This window comes from Lutra lutra, chromosome 14 (assembly GCF_902655055.1).
Source record: "Lutra lutra chromosome 14, mLutLut1.2, whole genome shotgun sequence".
In the NCBI taxonomy this organism is placed as follows: domain Eukaryota; kingdom Metazoa; phylum Chordata; class Mammalia; order Carnivora; family Mustelidae; genus Lutra; species Lutra lutra.
In genome coordinates this window covers 46396577-46421095 of record NC_062291.1, presented here as the reverse complement: position 1 = coordinate 46421095, position 24519 = coordinate 46396577, and the positions used below count along the sequence as shown (strand labels likewise).

The 24519-nt window shown below is 39.0% G+C and overlaps 1 protein-coding gene across 2 annotated transcripts in view; it reads right to left on the bottom strand.

Annotated features, from left to right (window-relative positions):
* Positions 1-24519, bottom strand: part of BMPR1A (bone morphogenetic protein receptor type 1A) — a 138588-nt gene that overhangs the window by 43053 nt on the left and 71016 nt on the right. For both annotated transcript variants that reach the window (XM_047702091.1, XM_047702090.1), the window contains exon 2: positions 19415-19529. The gene's annotated coding sequence lies outside the window, so the exon portion shown is untranslated. The remainder of the gene's footprint in view (positions 1-19414; positions 19530-24519) is intronic.

Here is a 24519-nt window from a genome sequence, read left to right as displayed (position 1 = left end):
TGACAAAGCCCAAATTCCACCCACTGCTGCGAAGTCAGTAGGAGGCAGGTAATGGGAAAAAAAACCCTGAAAGTAGTATGCGCCTCATTATACACCACTGCTGCTCAGATAGGGGGAAAACTCTCAATACTCTACTATGTGACACTGAGCTGGGATAATGCTAACAGGTCTTTTCACCAGCTAGCTCCCTCACAGGCTCTGCTAACAGGGGAAAGAGAGAAAGCTGGAAGAGGGAGAAGGGACTTGCTTCCTCCGGACTCTGCTGTTCCCAGTCAGCCATCTGAGCCACACCCTCCGCAAAGGCAGCAGCCAGTAGGTTCTAGTTTCCAGCTTCCTGCCACACTTCCAGAACCAGGCTCATGGCCCATATTCTGACCCAGGGGTGCCAGCACCTCAAAGTCTGAGAGCCAGCACCTCAGGACCTATGTTCCGAGCTCTTCAGGGGCCAGCCGCAGCTGGGCTCTGAGCTGCCTCCACAGGGGCACACATTCTCCAAGCATCTAGGTTCTGAAACCTCAGTCTCTTCGGGGTGGTAGCTGCTTCCCACATGACCATTTCTGCTCAATCCCAGTGTTTCGTTGGCTTTTTCAATTCCCTAATACCTTTGTAGTCAATTCCCTATATCAAATTCTTCCTGTGAAAACGGCCACTGTGGTTCCTGACTGGGCCCTGATTGATACAAATACTTCAGAAAACTGACCTCAGAGACTGAACAGACTACACACACACCACACACATCTATCCTCCACGCCAGAATGAAAAGTTCAGGGGAAAGCCAGTCTAATATAGTCTCAGGACTGTGGCTAGGCCTGCAGAGACACCGTCCCTCTTTCAGACTGAATAGGCCCAAGAAAACAGCTGCCCAAGAAGCTTTGGCAGTTATGTTGGCACCAGAAGGGGAACCAGAAGGCAGAGCCAGGAGACTAAAAGAAGCCAGGTCCTTACAGCCATCAGTGAGCAGCAACCTTGCCCGAAGCCTGAATAACAGGCACTTTTCAGTTTATAGTCAATAAATTCCCTTTCATTTTTTAGGTCACAAGGAGTTAGTTTTTCCTTTAGAACCAAAAACATTCCAGTCAATAGGAAGGTTTAAGAGAAAGGAACACTTAAGTATTCTGGGTTAGATTAGCATAAAATGAGTAACTCTGAATAAACAATAACATAGACAGGTATGAGAATTAAAGATAGCTCCAGTAGTATACAAATTTACCCAATAATGTGTCCAGCAGCTACATAATTTATTACTCCTGGTCTTTCTCCTCTTACCCTCCAAATCTGCTAGCCCCCTCAGTCTTTCCTACCTCAGCTAATGGCCTCTCTACTTTTCAAGGATCTCAGGCCCAAAATCTTGGGAGTCATTCTTGGTCATTTCCTCCTTCCTTCTCATATTCCATATCCAATCTCTCAGCAAACCCTGCTGGTTCTACTTTCAAAATATACCCGGAACCTATGCACGTCTCACTAACTCCCCTGCTCTCTGGTCCAAGACACCAACACTGTTTGCCTGGATTACTGAATAGCTTCTTAAATAGTCTCCCCACTTCTACCCTTGTCCACTACAGTATATTCTCAACACAGTAGCCAAAGTAGTGACAGGAAGCACACTAGGTCACATCACCCCTTCTGCTCACAAACAGTAAGAGCCAAAGTCTGTAATGGCCCGTAGGACTCCAGCTCCTCCACTCCAGCTGCACTGGCCTCCTTGTTCCTGACACATACCAGGCCTGGCTCTGCTACAGGACCTTTGCATTCATGGGTCCCTCTGCCTAGAACATTCCTCCCCTAGACATCTGTATGATTTGCTACCTTACTTCTTCCAAGGGCTTACTCAAATATCCCTTTCTTATTAACAGTGTTCCTGCTCACCCTATTTAAAACTGTAATCCTATCTTCACCCCTGGCACTCCTAGCCTCCTTCCCTGATATATATCTATTTTTTTTTTCTCTTCAGCACTTGTCATCCTACAATTTGACATACAATTTACTATTTATTTTGTTTACTGCTTGCTACCTGCTCTAGAATGTATGCTCTATAAGGGCAGGGGTGTTTTTTGTTTTTTTTTTACTCTGTATTTCTAGCACCAAGAAGAGCTTTTGGCACATAGTTGGTACTAAATAAATATTTGCTGAGGGAATCTGAATATAGCAGAAGGAATTAAAACATCATGCCAAATTTTTTTACTTTTATATACAAATGAGACCTTCGCAAACAGGCTGTACTGTGGATAAACTATTCAATTTCCTTATCTCAACACAACTGAAATGATACAAAAACCACACCACTTCCTCCTGCTCACTTTGAGCCCTGACTCGTGTTAAGATCCTGTGAGGAAAATTTTCCACTCTTTTCACTGCATGTACTCGAGTTTGAGATATAAATTAAAGGTCTTAATAAAGTCTTGTATAAGTAAACATAACGTCTCAAGATCTAAAATATTGCTTAAGGCAAACAATGGCTTAGGTTATACTTTGACAGTACCACATAGTTAAAGCAAGTTAAATAATTATGGAAATAATCACAGACAAAAAGAAAATACAGCCCTCTCTTTGGTACAAACAACATGGTCTGACAAAAGGAACTTCAAAGGACTATCTAAACTCAACTGCAATATTTCAGTAAGGAGACACAAGTAAAGGTTCAAAGGTAATATTTATATGTAAATTGTAAGTCACCAAAGGCCCTGAATAAGACCAGAGGGTGTTACAATCAGATCATTAGTAATTCTTCCCTGTATTTAACCACAAACTATAGGAAACTAAACATTGCGAAATGTAGGTCTACAAAAGAACACCCTCAAGATTACAAATTCCAATTTATTAAATGGGAAGCAGCACTTGGAAACCCAGGAAGCACTTCTGGCCTATGGACAAAACATCGACTTTTCATTTTGTTACTCTGTGTCAGAACATTACCACCACTAAATGTGCTGGTTTAGACTGCTTTGCAAAAGAAGTTCTATGGCATGGGATGTACTTTTTTTTTCTTTTAGTATCTTTCAGCTGAGATACTTAGTGTAAATACCTACCAACTTACATGTTTATATTTTAAAAAGGCAAAAAATAAAACAAATTAAAAAGCAAAAAATAAAAAGGGGTGCACAGGTGATTCAGTCAGTTCGGTGACTGACTCTTGATTTCAGCTCAGGTCAAGGTCTCCGGGTTGTGATTTTGAGTTCTGCATCAAAAAAAACACTTTTTTTTTTTTTTTTTTAAATAAGGAAAGGATAATATATAGCATAGTCTTTTAGGGGACCTAAGAGTTAGTTTTAATTCTGCCTTAACCAGCTAGCTGATCCTGGCCAATTCACTTCCCTCTCTGAGCCTTAGTAATACATAAACCCGAATAGCTGCTTCTGTTGTTGCTTGAGCAAATAAATCTGCAAGGCAAAAGTCCAGAAGTAGGATTCTGGCTCTACTTGTAGTCCTGGTAGATATTTTGGTAATTTCATTGGAACTGTACCATTTTGTACTTCCAAATACAACACTGATATATGGAAAAATTTTTTTTTAAAATAAGGACAATTTTGGGGCACCTGGGTGGCTCAGTGGGTTAAAGCCTCTGCCTTTGGCTTGGGTCATGATCCTAGGGTCCTGGGATTGAGCCCCACGTCAGGCTCTCTGCTCAGCGGGGAACCTGCTTCCTCCTCTCTTTCTCTGCCAGCCTCTCTGTCTACTTGTGATCTCTATCTGTCAAATAGATAAATAAAATCTTAAAAAAAAAAAAAGGACAATTTTTAAATACTCCTGAAGGACACAGTATACACTTTAACACAGGGAAAGACATACTACGTTAGGTATAGAAAGCCTCAATATCATGTATGTCAATTCCTCCTTAGAAGTTCCCTTCTAAATGTGGTATATATACACAATGGAATACTATGCAGCTATCAAAAGAAATGAAATCTTGCCATTTGCGATGACGTGGATGGAACTAGAGGGTATCATGCTTAGCGAAATAAGTCAATCGGAGAAAGACAACTATCATATGATCTCCCTGATATGAGGGAGAGGAGATGCAACATGGGGGGTTAAGGGGGTAGGAGAAGAGTAAATGAAACAAGATGGGATTGGGAGGGAGACAAACCATAAGTGACTCTTAATCTCACAAAACAAACTGAGGGTTGATGGGGGCAGGGGGGTTGTGAGAGGGGGGGTGGGGTTATGGACATTGGGGAGGGTATGTGCTATGGTGAGTGCTATGAAGTGTGTAAATCGGGCGATTCACAGACCTGTACCCCTGGGGATAAAAATATATGTTTATAAAAAATAAAATTTAAAAAAAAAAAAAAGCATTAAAAAAAAAAGAAGTTCCCTTCTAAGTTTGCTAAGAGTTTTCAACACAAACGGGGTTCAATTTTATTGTTTTTTCTCCATCTATTGATATGATCAGTGTTTTCCTCCTTCAATGCATTAATGGATAATTTAATTAGTAATAATCCATATTAGTGGAAAAATTAATCACAATAATCCATATTAAGAGCTTTCTTAAAGAGTAAACCATCTGTGGTAGTTCTTAAAGATGACCACAAATCTTTTCACATTTTTCAAAGTGGACTATATGATAGATGAGTGTATGCTATATTGGATAACTCCCTTTTAACAAACAGCAGAAAGTGAAAGTGACAAAGTATGTGCTCTGTGAGTAGTCTTAAAAGGCAATGCAGCTTTCTCTTTGCTCTTTCCTGGGTCATTCAATCTGGGCTGAGGAACTGAGGCCTCCTGCCAATAGCCATTTGAGTGTACCACCTTGGAAGGAGATCCCCTTCCCACCCCCCAATCAAGCTTTCAGATGAATGTAGCCCCTGCTGACATCCTAACTACAATCTCTTAAGATACCCTGAACCAAAATCACCCAGTGAACTGCTCTTAGTGTCCTGGTTAAGTTTTCATTGTTTCAAGTCCCTAAGTTTTGGGATAAATTGTTATGCAGCAATAATTAACACACTATCCTTGGATTCCTGGGATAAATTCAATTTTGTCATTATTGAATAATAAATTGTCTGGTCTTTGTCCCTAGTCCCTAGAAGGGAACCCCTAAAGTAAATCTTTGGAATGTCCCAGTATTAGCAGTGTCTTTGTTATGCACAAGTCTTTTTTTTTTTTTTTTTTGTTATGCACAAGTCTTATAGATCATACCTGATTTTATGACTCAGAATGGAGGCTGGTCACCAAAATGGCCAACCATGTGATCAGAGGGTTGGAGAGGGGACAAGGCTGAATAATGAGTTCAATTATGTGGCCAATTATCCAACTACACCTACACAATGAAACACCATTAAAAACACTATATACCATAGCTAAGTTTCCTGGTTGGTAAATATATCAATGTTTCAGGAAGATGACATACCCTGATTCCCAGGGGAGAGGAGGCTCCCCATCTGGAATACTCCCAGACCTCACCATTTATGTGTCTCTTCATTTGGCTGGCCCCAATCTGTATCCCTTAGAATCAAATGATCATTGTACATGTACCACTTTCTTTTTCTTTTTCTTTTTTTTTTTAGATTTTCCATTTATTTATTTGACAGAGAGATCACAAGTAGGCAGAGAGGCAGGCAGAGAGAGGGGAAGGGAAGCAGGCTCCCCGCTGTGCAGACAGCCCGATGCGGGGCTCGATCCCAGGACCCCAGGATCATGACCCGAGCCGAAGGCAGCGGCCCAACCCACTGAGCCACCCAGGCGCCCCCATGTACCACTTTCTTGAATCCTGTGAGTCATTTTACTAAATCGTCAAATAAAATCTGAGGGGATCATGGAATCCTTCTGGATTTGCAGCCAGTTTGTGAGAAGTCCAAGCAGCCTGGAAACCCCCAAACTTGTTACTGGCATCTCAAGTAAGGGTAATCTCGTTGGGGACTGTGCCCTTATATCTGTGGGTAGGTATTATCAGAACTGTACCACAATATTGTAGATACAATTGTTTAAATACACTCCTAGATTTGTTTTGCTAATATTTTGTTAGGTTTTGTATCTATGCTCATAAGTAAGACGTGCCTATTGTATTATCCATGTCTAGTTTTGATATCAAAGTTATACTAACCACACAGCATAAGCTGAGGAACTTTCCCTATTTTGCTGTCCTCTGGTACAATATATATAAATTTGGATATATCTACCACTAGAGTAGTTTGACAAAAGTCAGTCTTAAAATCATCTGGGCCATGGAGTGTGTGGTTGGCTCAGATGGTGAAACACGTGACTTTTGATCTTGGGGCTGAGTCCAAACCCCACACTGAATGTAGAGACTACTTAAAAATAAACTCTTTAAAAAATAATAAAATCATCTGGGCCAAGGGCTTATCCATGAGTACATGGGAGGGAACTATCTTTCAGTATAAATCAAATTTCTCTAATAATTATAAAAAAATCCAGGTTTTCTATTTAGTCAGAGTCAATTTATTGTTTCGTTTTTTTAAAAGAAAATTGTCATTTTATTTAAATTATAAAATGTACTGACATGAGGTTACTCAAGGTATTCTCTTATTTTTAAGAAAAAAAAAAATCTCTTCTATATTTGAAGTTACACTCTCCCCTTTACATGCCCAATACTATGTGTGCTTTCTGGGTTTTTCTTGATTGTTCAAATGGTTTATCTTATTAGCCTTTTCAAGAACCAATTTTTGGTTTTCGTAATCCTCTCTTATGTGTCTTAAAAAATATTTTTTCCATTAATTTCAAACCCCAATTCTATCACAGATTAGCTAGAAGCTTGCAGAAGTTTCTCTCTGTGCCTCAGTCCTCTCATCTATAAAATGGGAATAATAACAGTAGTCACTCCACAAGGTTATAAAGATTAAGTAAGATAATCCCTGTAAAGCATATGGAACAATGCAAGGGCTAGACAGTAAGTGTGGAGTTTTGTTGTTGTTTTAAGATTTATTTATTTATTTATTTATTTGAGAGAAAGAGCACACACACATGTACAAGGTGGGTGGGCAGAGGGAGAGGAAGAAACTCCAAGCAGACTCCCAGCTGAGCACAAAGCCCAACACGGGACTTTATCCCACAACCCTGAGATCACAACTCAAGCCAAAACTGAGAGTCAGACACTCAACTGACTATACCACCAGAAGCTGCAGAAATGCTGGCTTTTACCTTCATTATCCATCTTGAATTTATTCTGTTGTTCTTTTCCTAATTTGTTAGATGCTTAGCTTATTAGTATTTTTAATATGAGTATTTGAGGCTTCAGTGTATCAGGCAAGTATTAATATCCAAATTTTCTTTATTGTTTAGTTCTAGGTGTTTTCTGATTTGTATTGTCATTTTACTTTTCACCTCTGGGATTATAGAAGTATGTTTTTAAATTTACAATCACAGATTTGTATATACTGTTGTTATTCATTTTTTAAAAGATTACTTATTTATTTGAGAGAGAGAGAGAGACCAAAATAGCAAGAGAGAGCAGGAGCTGGGAGGAGAGGGAGAAGCAGGCTCCCTGCCAAGCAGGGAGCCAGATGTGGGGATCGATCCCAGGACCCCGGGATCATGACCTGAGCTGAAGGCAGACACTTAAACCGACTGAGCCACTCAGGCGCCCCTGTTACTCATTTTTAACTTAAGTGCATTTCTTGGCAGAAAATATGGTTGATATGATTATTTGGAATGTATCAGAATTATTAAATATTTTGAAATGTATTAGAATTTGCTGTACATCCTAGTAAATGGTCACATTTAATAAATGTTAACGTCTAGAACAAATGAACTTGTCATATTCTCTGCTTAAAAATCCATGAATATTTGCATTTTAATAGGGTGGAATTACCAAGACATAAGAAGAATTGTTAGAACCTGGCTTCTGCAGGGTTTTCTAACACCATCCTCCCACTCCTCCATATCCTTACAAAGCTCCAACTATACTGAAATCACTGTAGCACTCTATCTTCACAGGCATTCCCCCAGACTTCCATTCTTCTGCACAGCCTCTGGGCTTTACCAGGTTAACTTTAATTCATTCTTTAAGACTTGATCTATGAGTAATCTTGGCAGGCAATCCCTGATCCTTATTCATCAGGCTGAGAGAGGTGTCCTATCTCTGTATGGCTGGTGCACCCAGAACATGTACCATAGCTGCTTCACGGCTCTTGGCTAACATTCATTTAAAAATTACTTATTGGGGCACACCTGGGTGGCTCAGTGGGTTAAAGCCTCTGCCTTCGGCTCAGGTCAGATCCCAGGGTCCTGGGATCGAGCCCCGCATCGGGCTCTCTGCTCCGCGGAGAGCCTGCTTCCTCCTTTCTCTCTCTGCCTGCCTCTCTGCCTACTTGTGATCTCTCTCTGTCAAATAAATAAATAAAATCTTTAAAAAAAATTACTTATTAATTCCTTGGTATGTGCTCTACACTTCTTACACAACAGTAAATGAAGCAGATATAACTCCTCCTATTAAGAGATATATATTGTCAGGTGATGTCTGGACTTATCTTGCAGCTTTTGTAATCTCCATTTTCTGGCACATTACTAAGCAAAGCAATACATGTTCAATAAATGAATAAAAAATATATTAATATCTTAAGGGAAACATAACTGAGGAGTTAAACCCACTACAAAAACCACATATATATTCTAACATTCTTTAGAAGTATACTGGCATCTGAAAATGCCTCTCCAAACCTTACAGTTTTAGCCAGTAACTGCCAATCCAACAATCTCTATCCAAGTACTAGCTCATGAACTTCACTCCTATTATCACCTCTGGTGACTCCTAGGTATAGGAGAAAAGAAATTTAGATCCAGGTCCTGAAACAGGGAACCTTAATATACTCAAAAGCCCTCTTCTTAAAATATTTCTGGCTTATTTCATGTTTTGAATTATCTTAGCTCTAAGTTCATTAGGTTTTCCTTATCATACTTTTTTAATAGTATGAAATAAGAAATTTAATATAGTCTACCTACTTCAATATATTAATTCATTTAATCCTCTTACTAACTTTATGAAGAAAGTGTTCTCATCATGAATAATTTTATAAGAATAAATCTGAAAATAAAGCAGTGTATTTTTTTTTTTTTAGAATGGTATTAAATGCCAAAATTAATTCAAGAGGAAGTAGAATACCTAAACACACCAAGGTGACAATAAGAAGTAGAGGTCACCGTACTGGAAATGGGCTGGCGGGTAGTAAGAAGGGCGGTGGAGTGGGGTGGCAGTGAGGAGGAACACAGGCTTTGGTGTATACTGTTCAAGATTTTATATAAGAAGAGCTCATCAGATCTCCTATTAGTCCCTTACAAACAAAGAGCAGATGGGAGCAAGCAAGGGAGGAATATAAGAAAGGAAGAATAGGGAGGAAACAGATGAGCTCAAGAGTTAAACTGGAATTTCTGAGATACCTGGATTGGAAACCACATTACAAACAGGTGAAAGTGTAAGACACTAGAGCAGGAAGGAAGTACTTGAGATGGAGGATAAGGATAGGAATTGAAACGTCACTACAGAAGATGAAAAGATGCTGCTGAAATCCGGTGGCATGCTCTCCCCCACAGTATCACATATAGCTGTAGTAACACAAACGGCTACCTAAACCTGAAAGTACCCAACACAGAGAAATATCAAATAAGAAAGTCAGGAGCATACCCGCCAACTTCAGTTAAGAAGAATGGATTATCAGGGGCACCTGGGTGGCTCAGGTGGTTAAGTGTCTGACTCTTGATCTCAGATCAGGTCTTGATCTCACGGTCGTGAGTTCAAGCCCTGCACTGGGCTCTGCACTGGGCACAGAGCCTATATACATACATACATACATAAGAATAATATTGTAGTTATGAGGAGGCATTCTTCACTGAAGACAATGGGAATAAGCTTTCTGTCTCCCTTGGAGGTGGGGGGGGTAGGGGTAAGTGGATAGCATAATAACCCAAGAGCCAGAGGGCAAAGTCCATAGGATGTCTATAGGATGAATTCTAGATTTCTCTACAGAAGAGAGTAGGTGTGGAGTGCCTGGGGGGCTCAGTTTTGGCTCAGGTCATGATCTCAGGGAGTCTTTTGGTTTCGGCTGAGGTCATGATCTCAGGGAGTCTGCTGGAGATTCTCTCTGTCCCTCTGCCTGTCTCCCACCCTGAGCTCTCTCTCTCCCTAAAATAAAGAAATCGATCTTAAAAAAAAAAAAAAAAAAAAAAAAAGGAGAGGAAGTGTAAGACAAAATTTTCAATGGTGTGCTGGGAGATACCAATAGAAAGGGTAGAACTCAATGGTAAGGGTAGAACTCATCTTTTCTTCAAGCGTGAAGTTATAATTGCTTTTCTGCAATGCAGGGTTTTAAAATGCTGTTAGATCTAACAGATTCACTACACTGCTCAAGAATCTAGCAGTTGCCAGTGTGTGGAGGCCCTGAGGAGACTCCTCCCAGAGCTCCAAGAAATCAGGAACAGTTTGTTAGCTCCACTGTTATCAGCCTGCAGCAGAAACACTCCAACTTCTATCCGGACTGGTCTGCCACTGAACAATGGATGCCTACAGCCAAAGCTAAACAAATGCTTAGGGAACCCAAGACCCCCAGAAGTGGGTGCAAAAAAATGGAATTTGCTTAAAGAGAACTCAGCAAGCACAAGAAAAGCTAAGCTCAAAATAAGAACAGGTGGCTTCTACTTAGATGGAACAGAAGGGAATGGGCAATAGTGCTCATGCAGGACACCCAGGGCGTCAGTCTCACCAGTAAAGGAGAAGCAACTCATGGATGTCAGAGTACAGGAGCTGCCAAGCAGGATACCAATGCAAGATTTCGCCCCCAAAGACAAGGTCAGAGCATTTCAAAGAGGGCACCACTATTATGCCAACAGTATGCCAATGTGAAGAAAGGGGGCATCTCTGGGTTTCTACGGTGCTGGCAGATGATGTGCTTCTCAATTATTGCTTTTCTCCTAAGGAACTCAAACATGAACAGCTTTAAAAAAATCTTAAAAGAAAAAAAAGGAGGGGGGGACCTGAGTGGCTCAGTAGGTTAAGCATCTGCCCTCCACTCAGGTCATGAACCTGGGGTCCTGGGATCAAGCCCCGTGTCGGGCTCCCTGCTCAGCAAGAAGCCTGCTCCTCCTCCTCCTCCTCACTCATGCTGTCTCTCTCTTTGCTACCTTATCTCTTTTTCTGTCTTTCAAATAAATAAATTAAAAATAAAAAATTTTAAAAAAACACTAACAGCTATGCAACCAATGAAGAGCCAATGAAGAGGGTCCAGCAAGAAGGGTACACTCCACATTCCTTATCATGGCCCTTGCCCTGCACCTCCCCTTAAGGAACTCAATCTTTGTTCAATCTTTTTATATCCTAATTGAGAATTAGTGCTCAGTGAAAGATGACTATACATTTAGAAAATTTTTCTAAAGTTCTGAGTCATCAGAAGGCTGATGGCCCAGAAAAGAAGGGGCTGTCAGCAGATTAAGCTGTAGTGCAAAGCTCTCCTGATGTTCAATCAACTCAAATGTACTAGAGATAATCTGTGGTAGACAGAGAGGCCACGCAGAATCTCTGGCAAGTTCCACCAGAAGAGATGGAAGATAGACATCTAGACCTTCTGGGGCAAGGATATGACCTCTATAACGCTGTATGAAAAGTGTAGCTCCTGGCATGATATTGCGCCCCAGTAAGGAATGGAACCATGGAAGATCCAGGATTTAGTGACCAGAGCAACCCATCATGATCCACCAAGTCCCAAGGTCAGGTGCAGCAGCAAGTTACTTAATGATGGAAATGGTATTTCTGTAACAGGACCTAGGCAGTTCTAGAGGGCACTAGTGAATTCCAAGTGGTAGCCCAGAACCTCATGTCACTAACTCCCATCACACAGATGTCTTTACTTTTGCTCACACCAACAACTTTATGGTAGGTTCCTGGTGACCAATGACAAAAAGAAAAACCTGGGGCCTGGCTGCCAGTGACAAGTCAAAACTGGACCACTACTGCTCTGCAGCCTTCCTTGGAGGACTCTGAAAGACAATGAAGAGGAGAAATTGTCTTGGCAGGCATGGTGAAGGGAGAAGTGACCAGAGAAGAAAAAACATGCATGGACTCCCTGGGAGTGGCAAATGGTATGGCTGACTGGTTAGGGGGATGGAAACACTAGAAAATAAGACACAAGGCACCTGAACAAAAGGCATGTTGATGGCTCTACGAGAGTCAGTGCAAAGTGTTGATCTTTATGTCTTACGGTAACGCCCACTAAAAGCACTAAAAGAAGAGGTGTGTTTAACACCATTCCCAACTATAGAGGAAATGACTGGTCGGTTAACTACAGCAAGCTTTTGCTATCAGCCACCTCAATGCTTGACCAACAGGGCCATGAATGGAGGAGCCATGGTAAAGGGAAGAAGGCTTTACACAGGCCCAACAGCATGGGCTCCTCCTTATGAAGGTGACCTAATTACTGCCACTGCCATTCAAGATGCAAGTTTGTCTTCCTTGCCCATGTATACCTTATGCCAGCACCATCGTCCCAGGGTTTACAGATTAGCACAAGAGGAATATCAATTATGGCCTCAGAACCAGCTACAGTAGTGGGGACTATAGCTTGTTCCACTAACCCTCCTGCTTCAGAGATTTCTTTTAGTAGTTATAACCAGCCCCCAAGTTGAAGCAGACTGAGTGGGCTTACTGGAACATGAGGCAATCTGAGTAACAAAAGGGGCAGGCAAACACTTGTGGTGCTATCCCCTCAGCCTGCCTGCCACCTCAGCACAGCTACAGCGGACAGTTCTCTGCACTGCCCGACAACATCTGACACCAAATGTAAGCCAAGACGCTGCTGTTTTGCTCCTCAGGGTTTTCTCCAAACCTAAAGAAGACTGCCCAGCAGTAAGTAGACACAGCCACATAAATGCTAGCATTAAAGCTCCAGGAGCAGTCTTCAATGAACAGAAGATGAAAGTCAGTGGATAAACGTCCCAGCCCCGTCCTTTGGTGGGACAATACTAAGGTGCATTCAGACGGTTCCCAGAAGGACTGAACCCCAGTTGCCCATAGTGATAACTAGCTCCTTAACACACTATATGTAACCTCCCTCACATGTCCCATTTCCTCTGTGTCTTTGGATCACCTCGCAAATAAACCGCCAGCCATTAAGTCCTTTTCTCAGGTTCTACTTTCAAAGGAGCCCAGACTAAGAAGCGGTGTGGTCAGGACTCAAACTAAAACCACTGGCTCCACTGCCTGTGCTTGAACAAGAGCATGCTGCCTCTTTATAAAGTAGCAGGACATGGTGTAGTACGCTGTGGTGCACTAAAGGTAAAAAGCAATGAACATGTAAGTATATACACAGCAAGAGAGAGATTTTAACTTTCTAGTGCTGAACAAAACAGTGGAAAATTGGGGCAGACCATATGTAGCAAAACCTAACTAAGTCAATTAAATACATACATACGCACACACCAATAACACTATACGTTCATTCAAGGACATAAACAAATTAGAGGGGTTTCCTAGAGCAGGAGATGAAAAAGAGGCAATCAAGAAGAAAGGAAATGAAATAAATCATTTGAGGGATTTTAATAAAGAACAAAATAATTTTGCTGCCATAAACAGAAGACGTGTTTAACTCAGGTTTCTGAATCACAGTCTGAATGTACTGTCACAGTATTAAACGGAAAAGTCGGTATTACTTGATGTTATGAATTGGAGGTTCTCAAAGTAAATATACAACTGTGAACATATTTTTAAAATTCAACCGTTATGATCTGAAATGATTCCGAAAACTACCTGCAGCACCCATTCCATGCCTCAGGAAACACTGCTGTCACTATTCTGAGATAAGGGGCTCTTTTAAAAAATATACACATATGAATGTAGTAGAGTACAAATATTAATTACTTTGAGAGCTTAACTAGACTGACTTTAAAGAGAAAACCTGATAATAATTCAATCACAAAGCTTTCCTCAATAATGTAACATCTTCCAGTTACACAATGTATAATTAAAAAACAGTGACTACTTAATTTTCAGTATGAAATGTTGGAATATTTCTAACTATTTCAAAATCCTAAATCAGTCAATTAAAGATTGAAAAGAACTTTAATAAAAGCATCAAGATTAGTTAGTTTTATATCATGAGGTAACTAAGAACCTCACTATAAGATATTTCTCTAAGGACATTACCATACTAATGCTTATCTGTTAACTTGAAACTTGAATTCTGCTTCATGAATTTCTTCATAGATCCCAATTCGCAGAGCAGTAATTCCATTAAAACAAGATAAAAGTACACTTTTACACTTCGGTAAAAGTGTCAGAATTATACTTAAATATTTTTGGCTCAGGTCATGATCCCAGGGTCCTGGGATCGACCCCCACATTGGGCTCTCTGCTCTGCGGGGAGCCTGCTTCCCTTCCTCTCTCTCTCTCTGCCTGCCTCTCTGCCTACGTGTGATCTCTGTCTGTCAAATAAATAAATAAAATCTTTAAAAAAATATTTTAAACATTCTTTTACTAAATAGTACATAGTATTTAAAACTACAGCAAAAGAGATAGGGCACCTGGGTGGCTCAGTCATTGGGCATCTGCCTTCAGCTCAGGTCATGATGCCAGGGTCCTAGGGTCAAGTCCTGCATTGGGCCCCTTGCTTGGTGGGAAGGCTGCTTCTCCCTCTCCCACTCCGCCTGCTTGTGTTTCCTCTCTCACTCTCTCTCTCTGTGTCAAACAAATAAATAAAATCTTTAAAATAAATAAGTAAAACTATAGCGAAAGAGATAAATATGAACAAAACAGTATTTCTTTTTTTCCCCCAAAGATTTTATTTATTTGACACAGAGAGAGAGAGGGAGGGAGAGCAAGTTCAAGCAGGGAGGAAGGGCAGAGGGAAAGGGAGAACAGACTCCGCTGAGCAAGGTGTCCAAGCTATCACTGGGCTTGATCCCAGGTCCCCAGGATCATGACCTGAGCCAAAGGCAGCTGTTTAACAACTGAGCCACCCAGGCACCCCAGAACAGTATTTCTTTCTTTAAAAACTGGTTTTTTAGGGGCGCCTGGGTGGCTCAGTGGGTTAAAGCCTCTGTCTTCGGCTCAGGTCATGATCCTAGGGTCCTGGGATCGAGCCCCACATTGGGCTCTCTGCTCCGCAGGGAGCCTGCTTCCTCCTCTCTCTCTCTCTCTCTCTGCCTGCCTCTCTGCCTACTTGTGATCTCTGTCAGTCAAATAAACAAATAAAATCTTTAAAAAAATAAAATAAAATAAAAATAAAAACTGCTCTTTTAAAAAAAGGCAATTACTTTTTAAAAATTACTTTAAAAAGTAAGAATAAAAAGGCAATACTTTGCTTTTTTCATAATATCTCCCTTACAATATGCTAAGGTTTGAAAAATAATGTACAAAAATATTTCTTGCATATAAATAGATGAAGAAACCAGTAAGATAGTAGAACTTTAATTTTAATGTTTCTTTACACTTAGATCCAACCAGATTTGAAAAATTACTTATGTTTGCTATTGACACCGCCCAACATTATCTGTACTATCCAGAGAGAACACATAGACATCATCACCTCTTTCCAACATCCAGTCAGAAATTACTATTCCTTCTTCCTTGACAGTATCTATTACACATGGTCTTTCTTTTCCATTTCCACTGCTACTACTGGGATTAAATTCTGATTACTTCAAACCTAACAGCTCCTACAACCTTCTGGGCTCCCTGACTCCTCATTCCATTTCTCTAATGATATACATTCACAAATCAATGCTAGCACAATTTCCATAAAGTAAAATTTTATGTCACACTTCCTACCCTCTCCAAGATCTCTACTATATTCTTAGGGAAATATTCACTTTCTATCAATCAGCTTCTCTAGAAATACCTTTTAATTCTTTCTTTACCTACCCAAATTCTACTCATCTTCCAAAACCTCAAATAATCCCTCCTATGTTCTGTCTATACTTCTCAGTGCTATAGAACCCTGATTAAGAAGTAATGATTTACTCTTCTGGCATTTATCACTTTTACCTGGCAGTGTTGGTTATCATTACTCATATTACTTACACACATACCTTACAGGATACAACTAGAAACAGAGGACGGGGACCATGTTGTTTTTTTCTGATTTCTCCTTTGCTACTTGCCGTTACATAGTTTAACAAGGACCAAAATAAGTAATACCCTGCAGAACAAAAGTAAGTGCTCTGAGGCCTTAAACTAGGAAGGAACATTTCTTACAGTCAAAAGAAATATAGATCGGGGGCGGGGGGCGCCTGGGTGGCTCAGTCAGTTAAGTGACCGGCTCTTGATACTGGTTCAGGTCATGATCTCAGGGTCGTGAGATCAATCCCTGTATCAGGCTCCACACTGGACATGGAGACTGCTTAAGATTCTCTCTCTCCCTCTCCCTCTACCCATTCCCTTCACCTCCAGCACTCATCACATGCACTCACTTGCTCTTAAAAATACACCTATAATATTTATATATTATTAAATATTAAAATATTTTATTTTAAAATATTTTTATTAATTTTTTTGATTTTTAAAATTTCAAATATTTAAAATTTTTAAAAATAAATAAAAACTTTAAATAAAATTTAAAATGTTTTATTAAATTTTTAATCAAATTTTTATTTTTTGGTATTTTAATAAAAATTATAAAATGACATTTACATATTTTATATAGATATACAGTTATAGATCAGAAAGGACCTCAAGAATTGGCACTTGAGGTGGGTCTTTAAAAGTTGACAGGCCTTCCACAAGAAAGAAAAGTGGAAAAAGCATGTCAGGAGAAAATAATATGAACAGAGAGCAGAGAGAAATACAAGGCAATTTCAAATTACAGGCAGAGGGGTATCATACACACATGCAGGGGTACAGAAGAAGAAAATTAAACACCTGCTAAATAACCAATGTTAACAGGTTTTTATAATTTCAGGTTAAGGTCATCCCTACCTTAATCAAGAGCCTCATTATTTCTCGCTTGAAACAATTAAGAGAATCCTACTTGTCTCTGCTTTTGGGATCTGTCTCCCCCTTCCAAACTATCATCCATATCACTGCCAGATTAATTTTAAAGATTTTATTTATTTATTTAAGAGAGCCAGACAGACAGAGATAGTGAGAGAGAGCAAGAGCAGGGAGGTGAGGGAGAAGCAGGCTCCCCACTGAGCTGGGAGCCCATCGTGGGGCTCGATCTCAGGACCCTGGGATCATGACCTGAGCCAAAGGCAGACGCTTAACCAACTGAGCCACCAGGCGCCCCTGTCAGATTAATTTTAACAGAACAAAATTATGATCCTGAAATGCCTCTGTTAAAATTTTTTAGTGACTGCCAACTATTAACAAAATAAAGCCTGAACTCCCTATCATAGCATTTGGAGTTCTTCACAATGAAGATCTCTTCCCGCCTTGTCCCTCGAAGCCTCTCTCATATCCTGAATTCAAGCCGTACAATGATTTCTCCTGTCTTTTGTACAGTAGATACATCTCAAGCTTCCCTTCCTTATGTTGGGTTCTGTGCACGCAATTCTCTCACCTCCCAAATTCCACTCAGCAATCTTTCACTCATCTTTCAAGACACAACTCAAGTATCATTTCCTACGTGAAGCCTCCCTGACAATACTCTCTAACAGTGCTGAAGCTCTTCTAGGTGTTGCCAAACACACTTTTTCAATTTCATATGGCACTTTTCCAACTGCACTTGAATCAGCTGTTTGCATACTCACCTCTAAGCAAACTACCTCAAGAACAAAGGCAAGGAACCCATTTCACCGAACATTTTGTATCCTCAGTGCCTAACATAGTGCCTGGCATAGTAGGTATTTAGTAAATGTTTAAAGGGAGAAGGAAATGAATGGATCCAGGCAAAGGTTATTATTCACTTAAAGCTATACTGTTCAGAGACTTTTACCACTAAAGTAGTTTGTCCTTACTTCGGCAGGCCAAAAAAGAGTCCCTGACAGTGCATGCAGAATTATCTTTCAGAAGATTTCAGCTGGCAATAACATGGAGAGGGAAATGGAACAAAAAGAGGCACCAAGCTGGGAGAGCCAGGCAATATTTCAGGAGAAATGTTAACAGAAAGGCCTAACCTAGGATGCTGATGGGGGGACTGGAAAAGAGAGGAGGGAAACATTCACGGCACATTACAGAGATTAAGGGATGGTACTGGATCTCTGACTGAGGGCAGGAAGGAAAAAGCGAGGAATGAGATTCGGCACTGAGACTCTGAACGTGGGTGACAGAGAGAGGTCCAGTAACAGGTGTGGGAGCCCTGGTGTGAAGCAAGCAGCTGGAAATATGGGACTGAAAGTTAGAGAGAGGGTCACAACTGAGATGTAAGGTTGAGAGAGATCACTTTAGAGGTGACTGTTGAAATGAGATTAGGAAAAACAGAAAAAGATAAAAGCTTGTGGATGTTGTTACTTAAGAGTAGCAGGAGGGAAAAGAGAGAAATTATGAAGGAGTAATTAAAGAAGTAGAACTAGAAGAACACAGGGTCACAGAAACCGAGAGAACTGCAAAAAAGGGAAAATGACAACTACTACAGTGATCAAAGAGTATTGAGCCTAATAAGAGACAATTAAAAAATCATAAGTATTTTCAAAAGAGCAAAGACACCAGTGGGGCAGGGTGAGAAAAAAGAGTGCATGCTCAGGAAGCAGCAGCAGGGAGCAAAGCCAACTACTCCAGGAGGAGAAAGTATAGACTGCTTCACAGTGTATGTCCTAGTCATTTTTCTATAATAGAGATCCCTGAAGAATTCAAACCTTTTACCTGATAATCTGAGTCTGCAAATGGACTGAAAATAATGAACCTGACTTCCCCGTACATATGGTCTTAGAATGGCTTCTTCTCCCCTATCCCTGGTGTTACTGCAGTTCCTGCTTCTTTAAATAAATTCAATCTCCAAAGAACTATATTTTAAGACATTTTTATTCTTAAGTCTATAATGTGTAAAAGTTTCAAAATAATATAAATATCCATTCTTAATACAATCCACCATTCTGAACCCTGCTTGGTCATCTTTAGAGGGAATAAATATATCTCTATATATCATCTAATGCTTATTTTCTATAATTAGAGTGAAGGAAGTGATATCAGTAATAAATAAGTACCTTTTATTTCTGAAGAGGTTCAACATTTATAAGAAGAGAAAAATATATTAGATCTACTTATGAACTCATAAGGAGTCATTAAAGAAACTAAAGAAGCTAAAATAAAGTTGCAGCAGTAATACATACAGAAGGACTATTTTCAATTTTTTTCTTCCTTCCAAGATTTTATTTACATTCATGTCAGTTAACATAAAGTGTGGTACTGGTTTCAGGAGCAGAATCTGGTGATTCATCACTTACACACAACACCCAGTTGCTCACCTCAACATGTGCTCCTCTTCTTCATGCCCATCTCCCATTTAGCCCATCCACCCTCCCACCTTCCCAGACTATTTTCAATTGTTAACAAATGAAAATATTCATATTATTCTAGTTATTTTCTTAAAAGTCTTTTTCTTACCTCAGAGATGTGGCTAGATAAAACTGTACTTCCAGTTTTCTCCAAACTGCTTTGACCTATGCTTCCATCTCATGAATTCCAAGACAGTATTAAACTGATGCATATTTTCATAAATCTGTTTAAAAAAAAAAAAGGAACTAATTTAGACTAAAAGAAACATGCAAAAGCAATACTGAACATTTGTCAGGTGTAAAATTATACATTTTCAACGTAAAGTCAATGAAAATTCTAAAGTACTTTAATATGTCACTTTACCATTTTCCCAACCTCTACCCAAAGAAGTTTCCCATTTTGCATACTTTCAACTTCACAAATGTAACAATAGCTCTGTGGAAAAAATTACTTGCATGTAAAATTTCTATATTGGCTTGAAAAAACATGAACAGCTAGAAGCAGCACTAAAATGTACAATTCTACGATATTCAAATTCCTGCTTAGGCAAAAATATATTTGGCCACCCACCTAATATCCCTATTTTCACTTTTTATCACAAAATCTCAGTAAGCAGTTTTAATTTTAGTCAACCTTCTACCTAGAATATTAAGGACTGGAGGGGTCAGGAATTAATGGCACTGCATGATCTAAACCCAGGGGAATAGGTTACAACTATGTTACCACTGACATTTAGTTCCCCTGCTTTAAAACACGGAGTTCAAAAATCTAAAAGAGGGAAACAATAAAAGAATTTTAATTTAAAAAGGTATGTTGTTTACTTAGAGATTTTAAAAATAATTTTATTGAATCTATTTTTAACTGAAACTTCAAATAGCAAAGTATTGTTTCATATTCTAAAAAGGAAAAATTTTAAGCCGTATGAATACTACCTATGTCCCACTGCAAGGTCAAAATGCCCTTGTCTTCAAGTCCATTTAGAAGTATCACTTGTGTCACACTGAGGTTTAGTAGTCTTGGCAATAATGACTGAATTCATGTAAACTGGGGCAATCTGAAACGGTCTAGCATATCAGATAGCAGCCTTTCTTAAAGACAAGAGTCTCCACTCAGCAGACAGGCTGCCATAGGACCATGCTAAATCTTTCATGGTCCAACTAAAGACAGACTGACCCTGAAAGCAATTAGTAATGCTTTGTTTGCACTTAGGAGCCTTAAATAGTCTTCTCAATGCACCAGTTACCCACAACTTAACTGGTCTGTAACATTTTTCAGGGTACTCACAGGACTATAAAACTCTTAGACCATCACTCAGAGAAATGAGGGCAGGAATGGAGATGCGGTGTTTAGTGATTTTTTTTCCCTGAGATGTTCACAGTCTTAAAACATTTCCCTTTTATAATCAAAAAATAAATGCACTGTGTTTTCATGTTAGAAATGACAAATATCTTCCTCCAAAGCCACTCTTTGCCAATAACACTATTCTTTCCTAACAGTATATGTGAAGAAAAGAGGGAAGGCAATCACTATATTAAACAAAGTTCAGATTAACCCATCCTCATAAAGGTTAAAGCAATCCATCAAAAGACCGTGTTTAAAAAAATATGGCCCGGGGCACCTGGATGGCTCAGTCGTTGAGCCTCTGCCTTCGGCTCTGGTCATGATCCTGGGGTCCTAGAATTGAGCCCCACATAGGGCTCCCTGTATGGCAGGGAAGCCTGCTTCTCCCTCTCCCACTCCCCCTGCTTGTGTTCCCTCTCTCACTGTGTCTCCCTCTGTCAAATAAGTAAATCAATCTCTCTCTCTATATATATATATACACACACACATACATGGCCCGATTCTAATTCTACCAGTTATTTCTAATGGATCAGATAAAATTAACATGTAAACCATCTAACCATTGTTTACCATGGACTACTTATTACAACAATATGAACTTGTGTTAACAACCACAAAGATCTAGTCAAAACCGAACACTAAACAAGTATAATAATATTTTTATCAAAGATTTTGTGTCTAAAACTTTCAAGCCCATTAGTTCTAGAAAACACATTAAGGAAAAGGTAATTCTTTTGATAATACATTGGGTCTTCTTAAAAACAGAATAAAGGAAAAAATCAAACCTTTCCAGATATATTCTAGTATTTTATAATTGAGCTAACATCAGAATTTTCTCAAAGTTCATAAATATTTGTAAACAAACAAGAAAAGTGTATTTTAGTCCCACGTTATCTTTACAAAATATCTTTATTTGCCATCAAGATGTACAATCCTTCTTGGTTTTCAAAATTAGTGAAGTCATTATTTAAACCACCAAGGTACCCATACAGAACCCATCAGTGACAAACATCAACTGTGGATATTTCAGTTATCTCTCACTCGGAGGTGCTGGAATACCCCCATTCACTTCTATATTAGTAAGATTTGCTTTATAGAAAAGAACAATGTACATATGATTTGATAAATATGCTAGTCTAAGACAAAACTCAAGATTACTTTTGAGTTTGTTCCAGATGTCAAAAAGTAGTCATTTCCTAGTAGTCACAAACTCAGCAATACTGACTGCATACTTTTTCTTTCCACCACTCCAAATACTCTCCTCCTCAACTGCATTTCTCCTCCCTAAGCACACACAAGAAGTACCACAAATACCATACAAGTATTGCTGTTAACACCATCACTGCATTCATATAATGCTTTTAAAAAATCAGAACCAAACTACAGAATATTTGACAAAACATCCCAGCTAGGCTCTTAAACTAAAGGCATTACTGTTAAAAGTTTGGGTACATTAAACTGGAAAATTCAACATCATGCCTCAGAAAATGATAACACAGTTTTAGCTGTAAGTAATTCAAGCGAACAGTGTAATTTAGGCTTATCATGCACTTCTATAATGAAGCAGGTAACACAGAAAGGGAAGGTCAACTTATGGACGGGTTATGTTCTAAAAGATCACTTATAAATTGAATGTAAGCTTGATTTTGAAACTTAAGATGCCTTTCTCATAAAACCAAAGACATAAACAATAATATTAAACCAGTAATACAAATGAATTACAGTACACAATTCTCATCACAGCACTCTAAGCTTACACATATTTCCATACCAAACTTTAAATTTTTATTCACTGTTGTAATCCCAGAATCTAGCATAGCTGATGACACAGAGTAGGATTTCAACAAATACTGGCGATCTCAAGTAGTGAACAGCAACAACTCAATGATATGAGAAACTGGCTTGTCTAGAACACTTACCTATCTTAATTATATCAGACAACCAAAAGACAAGGGGAAAAAGCTTCTTCCAAAAGAGATAGGTGAAAAAGATTCTTAACACCAGGGTGAGAAGACTCTGATCTAAGCCAGTTGTGGCAATTTCCATTCTTCCTGCCAATCAGTAGTTTTGTTATAAAGCATCTGACGCAATTCCAGTCAGTAAGATAAGAGACTAAGTTTGCTAGGAAACTAAGCACTGGGAAAAGTGTTTCTGGGAAAGGTTTTATGCCTAATAAAAAAAAAGACATCTAGGTGAAAACATCCTCTCCATCACCTTCTTTCCCAGGGAACTCTGGGTTTGAATGTGTCAAGTAGCATGATGGCAGCCATCAGAACCATGAGAAGATGAGCCTAGGAGGACAACCCAACAGATTTAGAATGGCTGCACTAAGACAGAAAGAATCTGGGTCTTTGATGCTGTTGTTATGCTTGAATAAATCCTAAAATGATATCATTACACTGGACCTTTTTATTATATTACATTAAATCCTTTTAACCAGTTTTCAATTACCAAAAGTAACCCAGCAAATACCGTGATTCAGAAACCAATACACCATTTGCTTCCATAAATTCAAATGTTATATTTATACAATAAAATAATAACTCACCTAAATTTATATCACAATCCAGATGCTTCTTTTGAACTAGATACATACTTTCGAAGTACTAAATATTAGAAGAAATCAATCAATCAACATATCCAAATCAAACAATCAAAATACGGAATTCCACAGAGACAGAAAATAGATTAACGGTTGTCTGGGACTGGGGGTGGAGGGTGGGAATGGAGAAAGACACCAAAATGATGATCCACAAAAGGAAAAAAGGGGGCAAATTAGAATTCATCAAAATTAAAAATATCCTTCTGCAAAAGACCCTGTTAAAAAGATGAAAAGACAAGATACAGGATGGGAGTCAATGTTTGCCAGCCATACATGTGACAAAGGACCCAACTAGAATATACCAAATCTCAAAATTCAAAGTTAAAAAAAAAAAAAAATCACCAAGAAATTGGGCAAAAGAATATGAAAAGAGATTTCACTGAAGAAGATATCTGGATGGCAAATCAGTATATGAAAAGCTTAACAACACCAGCCATCAGGGAATTGCAAATTAAGACCCCACTGAGATACCACTACACACCTACTGGAATGACTAAAATAAAAAACAGTGACAATACTAAATGCTGGCAATATGAAGAAAGTGCAGCTTTCAGACATTGTTGGTGAGAACGTAAAATGGCACAGCCACTTTGGAAAATAGTTTGGAAGTTTCTTTAAAAATGAAATACACACTGACATGTAACCAAACACGCTTGGGGTTGTAAAGAAATAAACGTGAATATTAGCAGCAGTTTTATTTTTAATTGCCAAAAACTGGAGAAAACAAAACGTCCTTCAAAAGGTGAATGGTTAAACAAACTGTGGTGCAACCACACAACAAAATTCTACTCAGTAATAAAAAGGGATAAACTAGTGACACACAAAACAACTTGGGTGAATCTCAAAGGATTAGTCTGAGTGCAAAAAGGTCATATACTATATGATTCCACTTATAAAACACTCTCAAAATGACAAAAATCATACAGATGATGGGGGACACGTGTATGTGCAGCACAAGGGAGACCTTCGTGGTGACAGGATCTATGTCTTGATGCTGAGGTGGTTAAACAAAATTTAAATGTATGTTTAAATGGCACAGCGCTATACATATAAAATGAACCAATGTCAGTTTCTGTTTGGACACTACATCAAGTAGCATTAAGTAACCACTGGAGGAAGGTGAAGGGTATAAGGGACCTCTCTCCTTACTATTTTTGCAATTTCCTATGAATCTATAATTACTTTTAAGTAATTAAAAAAATTTTAAACCCTATTTCCTAAAAATGTTTTACCTCTGCTTTAAATTAGATTTTGAATAACAAAGCAATGG